The 11783-nt window shown below is 25.3% G+C and overlaps 1 protein-coding gene across 6 annotated transcripts in view; it reads left to right on the top strand.

Annotated features, from left to right (window-relative positions):
* spri (sprint) overlaps positions 1-11783 on the top strand; it is a 352783-nt gene that overhangs the window by 186534 nt on the left and 154466 nt on the right. The window lies entirely within an intron of this gene.

An 11783-nucleotide genomic window follows, 5' to 3' on the forward strand; every position in this document is an offset into this window, starting at 1 on the left:
TTAAAGAATTTAAAAAAAAAACATACTTAGAACTGTTTAGTCAACATAAAATTTCCAAAAATTGCTTTCTAAAAATGAAATTTACAATTTTATTATGGGATTGAAAGAAGACTTTCAATATTCTGAAATCCGTAAAATCCGACATCAACTGCTCGGCCCATTTTGGAAAAAAAGTTCGATTTTGGAAAAAAAAAGTCAATAATTGTATGTCTCGAGTTACAAAATATTTTGATAGATATCCCACTCGCATCCCACTAAAGCATTATTTTGAGAAAAAACTAATTACAAAAAAAGGGCCCATCTTGAAAAAAAGTTCGATTTTGCAACAAAAAAGTCAATAATTGTATGTCTTGAGTTACAAAATATTTATTTTGATAGATATGCCACTCGCATCCCACTAAACGACCAAATCGGTTTTCTTTTGAGCAAAAAACCTTTTTTGCATTTTGAAAAAAAAGCTCGATTTTACAAAACAAAAAGTCAAAAATTGTATGTCTTGAGTTACATCACATTTATTTTGATAGATATCCCACTCGCATCCCACTTAGCGACCAAAAACCTCTTATAGAAATGGACCTAAGCTTTCTTTTGAGCAAAAAAAAAATTAAAAAAAGAGCCCATTTGAAAAAAAGTTAGATTTCGAAAGAAAGAAAGAAAAAAGTCAAAAATTTGATGTCTTGAGTTACAAAATATTCATTCCACTAAGCAACTAAAAGGGTATTCAAGTAAAATATGTATCTAAGATTTCTTTTGAGCAAAAAAAAGTCAAAAATTTTATGTTTTGAGTTACAAAGCATTTAATTTGATAGATATCCAACTCTCTAAATGACCATATAGGTCTTCGAGGTAAATATCTTTTATCTTTCTTTTAAAAAAAGGACACATTTTAAAAAAAATAAAAAAAAATGTCAACATTTTTTTATTTTTTTTTAATTTTTTTTCGAAAGATTGAAGAAATAGCTATCTAAACTATTTGGGACACATTTTGCTAAGAAAAATAGGTAATAAGTTACATGGATGAGAAAAAACACATGCTTGGCCAAAATGTCTAATTTTGACCCCTCTAACTCCCGATCGGAAGACATTGACTTCAAAAGTTGGTTCACTTGACATGAAATCCCCCATATATATAGCAAAAAATCAGTCTGAGTTTTCAAATTTATCCTGTTGCATAGAATATTAGTATTTTTTTGAAAGCATCAAATGAGTCGAGGGAATAATACGGAACTTTTGAATATGAAATAGTATAAACAAATATGATCGCAACAACTTCTCCATTCCTGAAAAAAACATTTCTGAAATCTTAAACATTTGAGAACGGATTACTACCAAATCCATAATTTTATAAAATTAATTCCATGAAATATTAAGCATTTGAGAACGATTAGTTTAACACTTGAATATAATAGCAATCTCAACAAAAATATTTGATCTATATTTGAGAAATACTCTTTGTCTCAACTTCTTCTCTAATGTATTTAAAATTTGATTTGTAAAGAAAGGGATGTAAATTAGTTCATATTGTTTAAAATGCTAAGAATAATTTGAGATTATTATTTGATATCGAAATGAGCAACTACAATGATTTCTAGTGCTGTTTTTTAAATCAACTTCGAATTAAAATTAAATTCAAACCTTTTTTAAGTTTGAGGAACCTTTGTATAAACCAAACTTATATAAAATAAATTTGAACATTGTAGTTTCAATTCGTAAGTATTTGTCAGAGCTGTAAATGAATCATTCTTTTTTGATTTTAATTCATTATGAATTAGCTAAATTTTGAATTAATTCATTGAATTGAAAAAATGAATTGAATGAAATTTGAATCAATTCAAACGAATTAGGCAGAAATGAATTTCAATTCATTTCCAATTCAAATGAATTTGTAAAAATGAGTTGCAATTCATTTACAATTCATTTGAATTGAATTGATTTTGAATTAATTCAAATGAATTAGAAAAAAGAATTAGCAATTCAAATGAATGATTCAAAAATGAGTTGCAATCAATCAAATTCAAGAGCAGATCTCTAGGGGGAATGAAAGATTTCTCCTACCAAAATGAAAATTTCCAGTACAAAAATTTAAAAGCCTTGTCCTGTATACGCGCCTGATCAATGAAAACATGGTGTTTGCAGTTTATTTCTTCAAGAAGAACTGATTTTTATTTTGAAATACGCTGAACGACATAACATATTTAATATTCAAGAAGCAATTAATAATTTTTGAAATTTTGTGACCCACGACCACCCAACAACAAACTTTTTGCTAATATTTATATTATATTTATTTCAAAAAAATAAAACTATCTTCCAAAAATAATCAAAAATCAGGAAAAATAACAATGTATGTAGTTCAAAACACAATTGAGTTTCATAAATAAGGCTAATTAGATTTAATTAGAATACTTCATTCACCTTAAACAACAATAGCTTTTCAAAATTATCATCTGAAAGAGATCCACGTTTAGGGATGTTTAGAATAGAGGCGTACGAAAATAATCTTTCAATACCAGCTGACGATGGTAACGGCGCATTATATTTAAAGGAAGACTCTTTAACCGTCGATTAATTATACTGCATACTTAATGACATTGAAGAATCTGCTAAATATGCTGCGAATTTCGCGTCGGAGTTGCAAATGAATTGCTAATTTTTTTTCTAATTCGTTTGAATTAATTCAAAATCTTGTTCAATTCAAATGAATTGTAAATGAATTGAATTAATTCAAAATCAATTCAATTCATTTGAATTGGAAACGAATTGCAATTCATTTTTACCAAATTCATTTGAATTAATTCAAAATCAATTCAATTCATTTGAATTGGAAACGAATTGCAATTCATTTTTACCAAATTCATTTGAATTGACTCAAATTTCATTCAATTCATTTTTTTGTGTGAATGATTCGCGAATTAATTCAAAAATGAGTGATTCATTTACAGCTCTGGTATTTGTATAGCAACTTATTTTATGTATTCTGGATTTTATGACACTGACAATTTTATAAAAAAAAAAACTAAAAATTTTAACTTTTATTTGTGAAATTTTTTATTATTTTTTTTAAATTTTGAATATTTTATCATTAACAAAAAATTGTTTGGTCTTCAAAATTTGTTATCTAAGAGTATTGGAAATGATTCGGCATCAAATTCAGATATTTGGTATTTTTTTATTTTTCAAATCAATATTTGTTATTAAATTTAAAAAAATTCTTTATTATTTTTTGAAAACTAAAGATTTTAAAATTTGTTTTTTATTAATTTATCTGGTTTGCTCTCTAAACAGCCACTTTTTAAAATTGGTTCTCCTTCATACCCTGTCTTCAAAAAATTCCTAACATTTCAACCCTTTTATTCCAATATAATTTACTACTGCCTTTTTACCTCCGTCTCCACTTTAGACCATGATTTATGCCTTAAAGAGGATTTTTTTTAGCCATGTAGACTTTAAAATTAAGAATAAAATATTGTAAACACAACAAAAATAAAACAACAAATTCTTTATTTTTATATTTGTGTGTAAAACAAACCAGCAAATAAAATAAACAAGGCAAAGTCCTTTACAAAAAGGACATTTCAGTTGAAACTCGCTAGTATTTGTATGACTTTAAAAAGCCTTCCCCTTTAACATTTTAAAGCAACAAGGGTTTGTTACAACTAATATGTTGAAACATCTACCAGTTGTCATTGAAATCTATACAGAAATTGCAGAAAAAAAATATTAACAGCCAAGGTTAGTTAAAGAGCACCAGGTTTTGATTTGTACAATTTCTGTATATATTCAAGATTTTATATCTTCAAAACTAAAAATTCCATTAAAACTTTAGGTTTTTAAGTAATTGTCGCAATCAATTGTTTTAGTATTAAGAAAGCCTGTGCTACTTTTTTAACTTAGACTGTAATCTCACATAAATATTTATATGCTTTTCCCTTTTAATGTTTTGACAATTTTTAGCACATTTGTCATTAACATTAGCTCTTTCAATGGCTATACATTTCAGACGTTTCATTTGGTTTTTTTTTTCAATTTTCTAATTTAATCATAAATTATGACTCTGGCACGTGTAACAACCCACCATCATCCAAACAGCCAAAAACAACCAGCCGCACATTTAAGAGCAATTGAGTATCAAAACCCAAGCCCACAATTGTTTTACACACATTAGAAAAACAAAAAAAGAATTATTTTTAAACAAAAATTAGTTCATAAAATGAAATTTGTTGGTGTGTATGATGTTTTAGGGGTTAAATTAAACTCACACTAATTTCGAAAACAAAAAAAAAAACATACAAACCCCAACCATATTCTCTGTTGTATATTAAGTAGGGTTCGGGGTAGAAAGAGTTTTATTGAAAAAAAATCTATTTTAAAAATTCCAATTGTTTAACAGCATTTTGCTTAACTGTCAAATATGACAATGTTCACACTTTGTTATTTTTAAAATTAAATTGGAAAAAATATGAAAATAATTTTTTTATTTAGGGTCTTAAATCCTTCGTCAATAACTTGTAATGAGTATTTAATTGATTTTCGATGGAACACTTAAATTGAACAGATTGTCACTGAAATAAGGTTTTTTTTCTTGATTATTCATAATTTTACAGCATTAGTAAAAGATGTTTTAAAATAAAACATGTTGGGGCATAAATTTAAAGTTTTGAAAAAAAGCTAAATGAAAAATTTGCCAGTAAACTTTTAATAACGTTAATTTTTTATTTAAAGAAATCTTCTCAAATGTCAAATAATTTAAAATAGCGTGTCTTCTGTTTAGATTTGAAAAACATTTGAGATTTATGTTTGATTTCAAACGTTTAAATTAATTTGGTATTTTTATAAATCTTTTTTTATAAGTTTGTCATTCCGTTTGTAATTCCTACATTTTTCATTTGCGACCCCACAAAGTATATATATTCAGGATCGTTATAGACAGCGGAGTCGATATAGACAAGTCCATCTTTCCGTCTGTATGTTGAAATCAAATAACTTACATGATTGATATATACGCTATAGTCCACTTAGATTGCTATTTAATATCACGACTTTTTCACACAAATGTTTTTCATCAAAAATTTGTCCTACAAATTTATTTTCATCAAAATTTGTTAGTAACAAAAATTAAAAAAAAAATTCTAAACATTTTTTTTTCATCCCAGTTTTTTTTCTCCAAAAATTGTTTTCAATATTTTTCTTAAAGTATACTTTGGTGAAAGATAAGATTCGGCACAGCCGACTTTATATTACATTTTGTAAACATAAAATTAATATCAAATTGAGAATTACTTGAAATCAAACTCTTTCGCAAATGTTAAAAGATAATTTAGAATAGTTTAAGAATGATTTGCTGAATGATTCTCTGAACTCAAATTGATATTATATCAAGAATTTAATAAACAAATTAAGGGTTTCTGTTTAGTTTTGGAAAACCTTTGAAAATTATGTTTGATATTATTTTAAGAGTTATTTAAATACATTTTCAATCCCTTATAAAAAAACTTCCTAAAATTTTAATGAATTGAGAACGTTTTACTATAAATTTCAACATGTTTTAATACTAAACACTTGAGAATAATAAACTCTATTCGAGAAATACTTTTTTTCTCAAATGTATTTTAAAATATGATTTATATATACAAATTTTAGAAAATAATTCAAGTATTATTTTTCCAACCAACTCAATATTATATGCAAAATTCAAACATCTATTTAAGTTTGAGAAACCTTTGAGAATTACGTTTGATATCAAATGAAAATATCATCACGTCTTCAACGATTGTTGGGATTTTGTTCGAAAAGTTAGATAAAATAAGTTTAAATGTTTTTTTTCTTAATTTTTTGTATAGCAAAATTAAGAATGATTTGTGTTATTCTAAATTAAATATATTGATATTATATCATGAAATTAAGAAAAAATGGAGAGTGTAATTCAAACTTCTGTTTAGGTTTGATAAGTTTAATTTTTTTGCATTTAAATCGATATTAACTATTTGCTCCATACTAAGCATTTTAAAAGTTTAATAATAAAAGTGTTATTAAATACCATTTTATTATTAAATTTCCTATAAATAGTCACGATAGTTAATTTCCCTTAAAACAATAAATAAAGTATGCATGTAATTGAACTAATATTTTTTTTCTTTTGAAAACCAATTTAATTAATAGAACATGTCCATGTAATTGAACTAAAAATAAAAAATAAAAACAATTGTTAAAAATAATTGCATTATTACATATTGTTAAGGCTATTAAAACTAATTGTTGTATTCAATATCATGTTGGAGTTTATTTAAATAAACCAAAAATGGTATTAAACAAAAAGTACAACTCACGAATCTATAATTTAATATAATTTACTTGCCAGTTTTGGTATTGGATGTAAAAACAAAATGCAATTTATGTAATTAACAAATTTTGTTTTCAGCTATTGCAAATGAGATAATAAATGCAACATTGTTTAGCAAAAAGGAAAATAATATGATTGCAATTTGATAATAAATGAATTGGAAAATTAGATAAAAGTTCAAATTAGTTTCACATTAACTTTTTTGTTTTAAATATTAAATTTCATAAAAGTTGTTTAATACTAGGAAAATATATTCACTACAACTTTCATCAGCATTCTTGGTGTTTTTTTGGGTTAAAATGCAAACATTTCAAGCTCTATTCTCGTACTAGTCAGATTTATAGGTTTTGGTCTAGGCTGAATTAATCAGAAAAACAAGAAAACATATTGAAGTTCTAACAAAAATCGCAAAAAAGTCGAAACCTCAATATTTTGTTTTAACCTTCGATTTTTTAAAAGTCGAACTGTCGACTTTTTTAAATTTTTGAATAGTCAACTTTTGGACTTTTTCTTTTTAGGAAAAGTCAGTTTTTTGTCATACATTAATATAAACAGATATGATTACTAGATTTATTGATGAGAAAAACCCATTTTTTTTAATTTTTACAACTCAACTTTTTTCAGTTCGACAACTTTTTTGGGAAAACGTAATCGATTGTTCGACTTTATTCCGAACAAAAAGTCGATTTCAACTTTTTCAACAATCGACTTATAGAAACCTAGAACGAACCTATTATGTATTGAGTAACAGAATTTGGGTAGAAGATAGATAGCTATGAAATTGGAAAGAAAATTTATTAATTTTTGTTTTTATTAAAGACAAAGTTGTTAATATATTTAATTGTTTTTAATAATTTAATAGTCTAGTCATTTTCATACAACTTTCTTTATAAATCTCCTAAACAAATTCAAGTTTACTTCAAACAATTTCAAAATAACTCTGCAAATTCAATTCAAGTTTAAATGCTTTCGTTCACTGAACCATATTATTACAATATTTATTTTCAATATGTATTATTAATTTTACATACAAAACAACATAATTGTACACAATACTGATGCATTGTGGTTGTGTAAAAAAATTGTACAAAAACATATTTATTTGTAAATAAAACAATTTAAAAATTTTAAAAAATACACACAACTAACTGACTGGCGCCAAATATTTGTTTGCCTTAATTTTAGCCATTGAACCACACGCTGTTTGCATACTTAATTAGCTTGGTTCGTTACAAATATGAAAGAAATAAAAATAAATTAAATGATCATTAAATTGTTGAAAGAATCTTAATGTTTTGTAAACTTTTAAGTTGTAGACTCCTTTCCCATTTGTATTAAAGGGAAAATTTATTGTCATAATGAAAATGTTTAAGACAAGGTCATATATTTATGAAAGCTGTCACAGGGTACAGTTAAATGAAATAGTATTCGTTCAATTACTTATTAAAAGTCAGTTTACATTGTCCCAGATTTGTCAAAAACTATATGTAGAAGATTTCGATTGGGAAATTAATAATGAAACCATCTGATTTGAGAGAAAATTCGAATGAAAATTTTAGATCGGATGCATTTGTATGCAATCAAAGCAAAATGCTAAGAGCAGTTATTATTATACCCTTCACCATGAATGGCAGGAGCAGGCACGGCTCCAGGTCAACCATTTAGGGTGGGAAATTAAGTAACATTTATTTTACATTTTCTTATACCGGGACAACATCGATTTTTTCCCTATATTTGATCTATATCTGGATTACTAAGTCATTAATATAGACAATATGGATATCTAATGATAGATATTTCAAAGTCCATTGCAACGATGTATATAAGGCTATAGTAAGGTCCAAATGGTTCAAAATCTGAAAAAATATTTTTTAACTCGATTTTTTTTTATCAAAATTTTTTATTTTTTTTAATAAATTCGTTTTTCAAAATTTTTTTTTTTAAAAATTAAAAAAAACCTTTTTAAAAAAATTAAAAAACAATTTGGAAAAAATTTTAAAGACAATTTAAAAAGGTCCAAATGGTTCAAAATCCGAAATAATATTTTTAACTCGAATTTTTTTTTTAATAAATTCGTTATCCATAAATTATTTTTTTAAAAATTAAAAAAAAAACCTTTTAAAAAAATTAAAAAACAATTTGGAAAAAAATTTAAAGACAATTTAAAAAAAAAAAAAAAAATTTAAGTATAACTTGGTAAATATAGCTCTCTTACTTGTTTATATTAAAACTTTTTGGGATTCAGTTGTCAAAATCGGGAAAAATATTTTTGAACCACAGCTTAGAGGGCAAAGAAACTAAGTCCCTTTTTAAATATTTAACTGGGAAGCTAAAAACACTATGTTTGGTTTTCAAAATTTGTTTAAATTGTTAATGCATTTTTCCCCTATTTGTGTTAAAGTTTCGAATAAAAAAAGTTGTGCATTTGAGACCTCTCGCATTTACCTATTAGCATGCCAGTTTTAAAGTTTAACAACAATTTCTATAAACTATAATTATTTTATTTACTTTTTTGTCTAAAATATTCATACAGCAGCAAAATAAATAAATCTCCATTAATTGTATAAAAAAAAAACGGAAAAAATTACATAAAATTGTTTTCTCCCATAATTACTTGTATTTGTGGTATATTTTTGGTCGATTTCATATAAACGAGTAAATATTAGATGTCTAAACAATTATTGGCTAAAAAATCGAAAGTGATTAATGGTTAAACATTTTCACAACAGCAGCAGCAAGACAGACAGACATTTAACAGATCATTAAAAAAGATATTAGAAACAGAAAGAGAAGAGAGGGAAAACACTGGAAAGCCAACTAACAATATCAACAATAATTGGTATTTAAACAAAAAGAGAAATAAATAAATACTACAATTTACACAAAAACTTAGAGGACAAATAAATAATAAAAAAAATAATAATAATGAAAAAGTGAATGACCAGATTGTTTAAACTAAATAAAATAAATTGAAATCAAATAAGTATTTTTGAAATTTCTTTATATACATGATTACATCAAATCTTTATAAAATGTCTTACGCATTATATTTTTTGCTCATTAAACAAAATTTAATTTTCCTTAGAAATTATAATTTTTTTTTAATATTTATGTAATTGTTAGTTTTTAAATGAATACATTTTTAATGGTTATTTAATATAATTTTAAATGGAATTTAATAGATATGAAATATACTTAGCATATTAAAGTGATGATGACAATATTGTCATAAATGACAAATGTTGTCATGTGTTTTTTTTAAGATGAATGTTATTAAAATAAAATTTTAATATTAAGAGATATTAAATGTTTTTGTTACGATTATTACTTTGTTCAGACGTGATTTGCAAATATGATTTTCGTTTTATTTTGGAAAGTATTAGAAAAGAAATGTCATTAAATTTTATGAATTATTGCACATATTGCAAAGAGTTTTTGATAGATATTAAAAATAGAAATTGTTAGCAAATTGTAAAGTACATATTATTTGTTTGTTTAAAAAATTTCTTAATTGAAAAGGATTTTTAAGACGAAACATACACAGCTTAAAATAAGTGTTTAAATTTTTGGGGCTTAACCCTTTCGGGACGAAGTTTTATTTTGAGAACCAAAATACATATGTTCTGAATACTCAGAAATCCTGAAATCATCCTTTTATCCTGGGACATATAATCCCAATCAATCAATGTTCTTGATGGGTGATTCGAAATTAAAAAATGAATAAAACATCAGAATATTATTAAATTTAGATGAAAGTACACATTTATTTGCTTATTTATATTTTAATAAATGTAATTGGGGATTTAATTTGCAGAATGGTCCAAAACACTTGTAAAGCAAAGAGTTGTTGCAGCCTGAGCATATCATCTTTGTATACTTTTCGATACCAAGTGAAGACCAGATGCATACTGGTCAAATAAAAAAAAAGAAATGGGGAAAGTCGGGAAATATTTGGACCATCTGATTTCAAAAAAGTGGAGCAAGATGGGTAAAAATGTTGAAAATTTAATTTTCAAATACCAATATCTCCTAAGCTATAAAAGATAATTGATAGATACGATGAAGTTTTATATAGTGTTAGACTAGGAGATTTTTTATATGTAAATTTTTTGAAATCGGAATCCAAGCGATGAAATAGAATCTTTCTAAAAATATAAAATACCCGAGGTGACCTAATTTGGGATCCTCTGCCTGCGCCCCTGGTGGGTCCATGATGTTCAAACTCAAAACTTGAAAAATAATTGCCTCTGATTATTTAATAACAAATAATCTATAAACAGTTATGATGTCACTGTAAAGAAGAATAAAGAAAAAGTTCCAATAATTACCCAATTTGTATTCTCATTCACTTAGAACTCATTCACTTTGCTCTATTTCATATTTCTAGATATATTATTGTAAAAAATTCAAAAAGTACCATTAGAAGAACGAAAAAATACCATTTGTTCTCCCTATGTTTGATTCTAACTTCACTCTGAGGCACATCAGCTAATTTATATATCGATAAGTTTAATAATTTATAATTCAAATCTTTATTCAAAATTTAAAAAAGTTTCAAACTGTTCCGGATTTGTCTACAATATATTTGAGTTTTTTATACTAAAAATAAATTTTTGGTGTAAAATATGACTGATCATAGATAAAATCACAGTATTTACAAATTAATTTACGATTTAAGATATTTTTGGTATGAAATATGAATGAATAAAAGTGGAATTTGGATTGAATTTTTCTACACGTTTACGTTTGCGGGAACCAATGTTTAAAATTTTATCAAAATTGGATTCATAATTTCGAATAAAATAAAATTTATAGGAAAACATGTTTTTATGAAAAAAGTACCAACATTTTTCGAATTTCCAAAAAGTACCAAACTTATATTTGTTATTTTTTTATAAGTACAGAATATTATTTGATATTGATTTCTATGTTTATTGGTTTAAAACAAGTTTTTACCCGTTTTCTCTCCTAAAAGGTTCGAATTTTCTAAGTAGATAAAGTTGCAATTTAAATAATTATTGGATCTATATTAGTTTAGAAGATATAAGGTTACGGAATTTACCCGTTGTTACTCCCTACACGGACGACTTTCCAAAAATCCCTTCTTACTGGATCTACACTGGGGAAGGGGAACGTATAGTCCAAATTTCATCTGCCATTTTCACGATGTCTGCATTTAAATTTATACACAAAATTTTCTGTTATGTTTTTTTAAACTCACTCAAATTTATTCAGTAAATTGTAAACTTATGGTTTACAAAATGTATTATGGAAAAAAATCCTATAATCAAAACATAAATATTTAAAGCCTCTCGAATATTTACTACGAACCTTGAGCTCTTCACTTACTACATAAAATATATGTATATAAATCGAAAGAAGAAAAAATCACCACCCTCATTACTGCCACAATATGTCAACTGACAATTCAGTGCAATTCCCC

This window comes from Calliphora vicina, chromosome 4 (assembly GCF_958450345.1).
Source record: "Calliphora vicina chromosome 4, idCalVici1.1, whole genome shotgun sequence".
NCBI lineage: Eukaryota > Metazoa > Arthropoda > Insecta > Diptera > Calliphoridae > Calliphora > Calliphora vicina.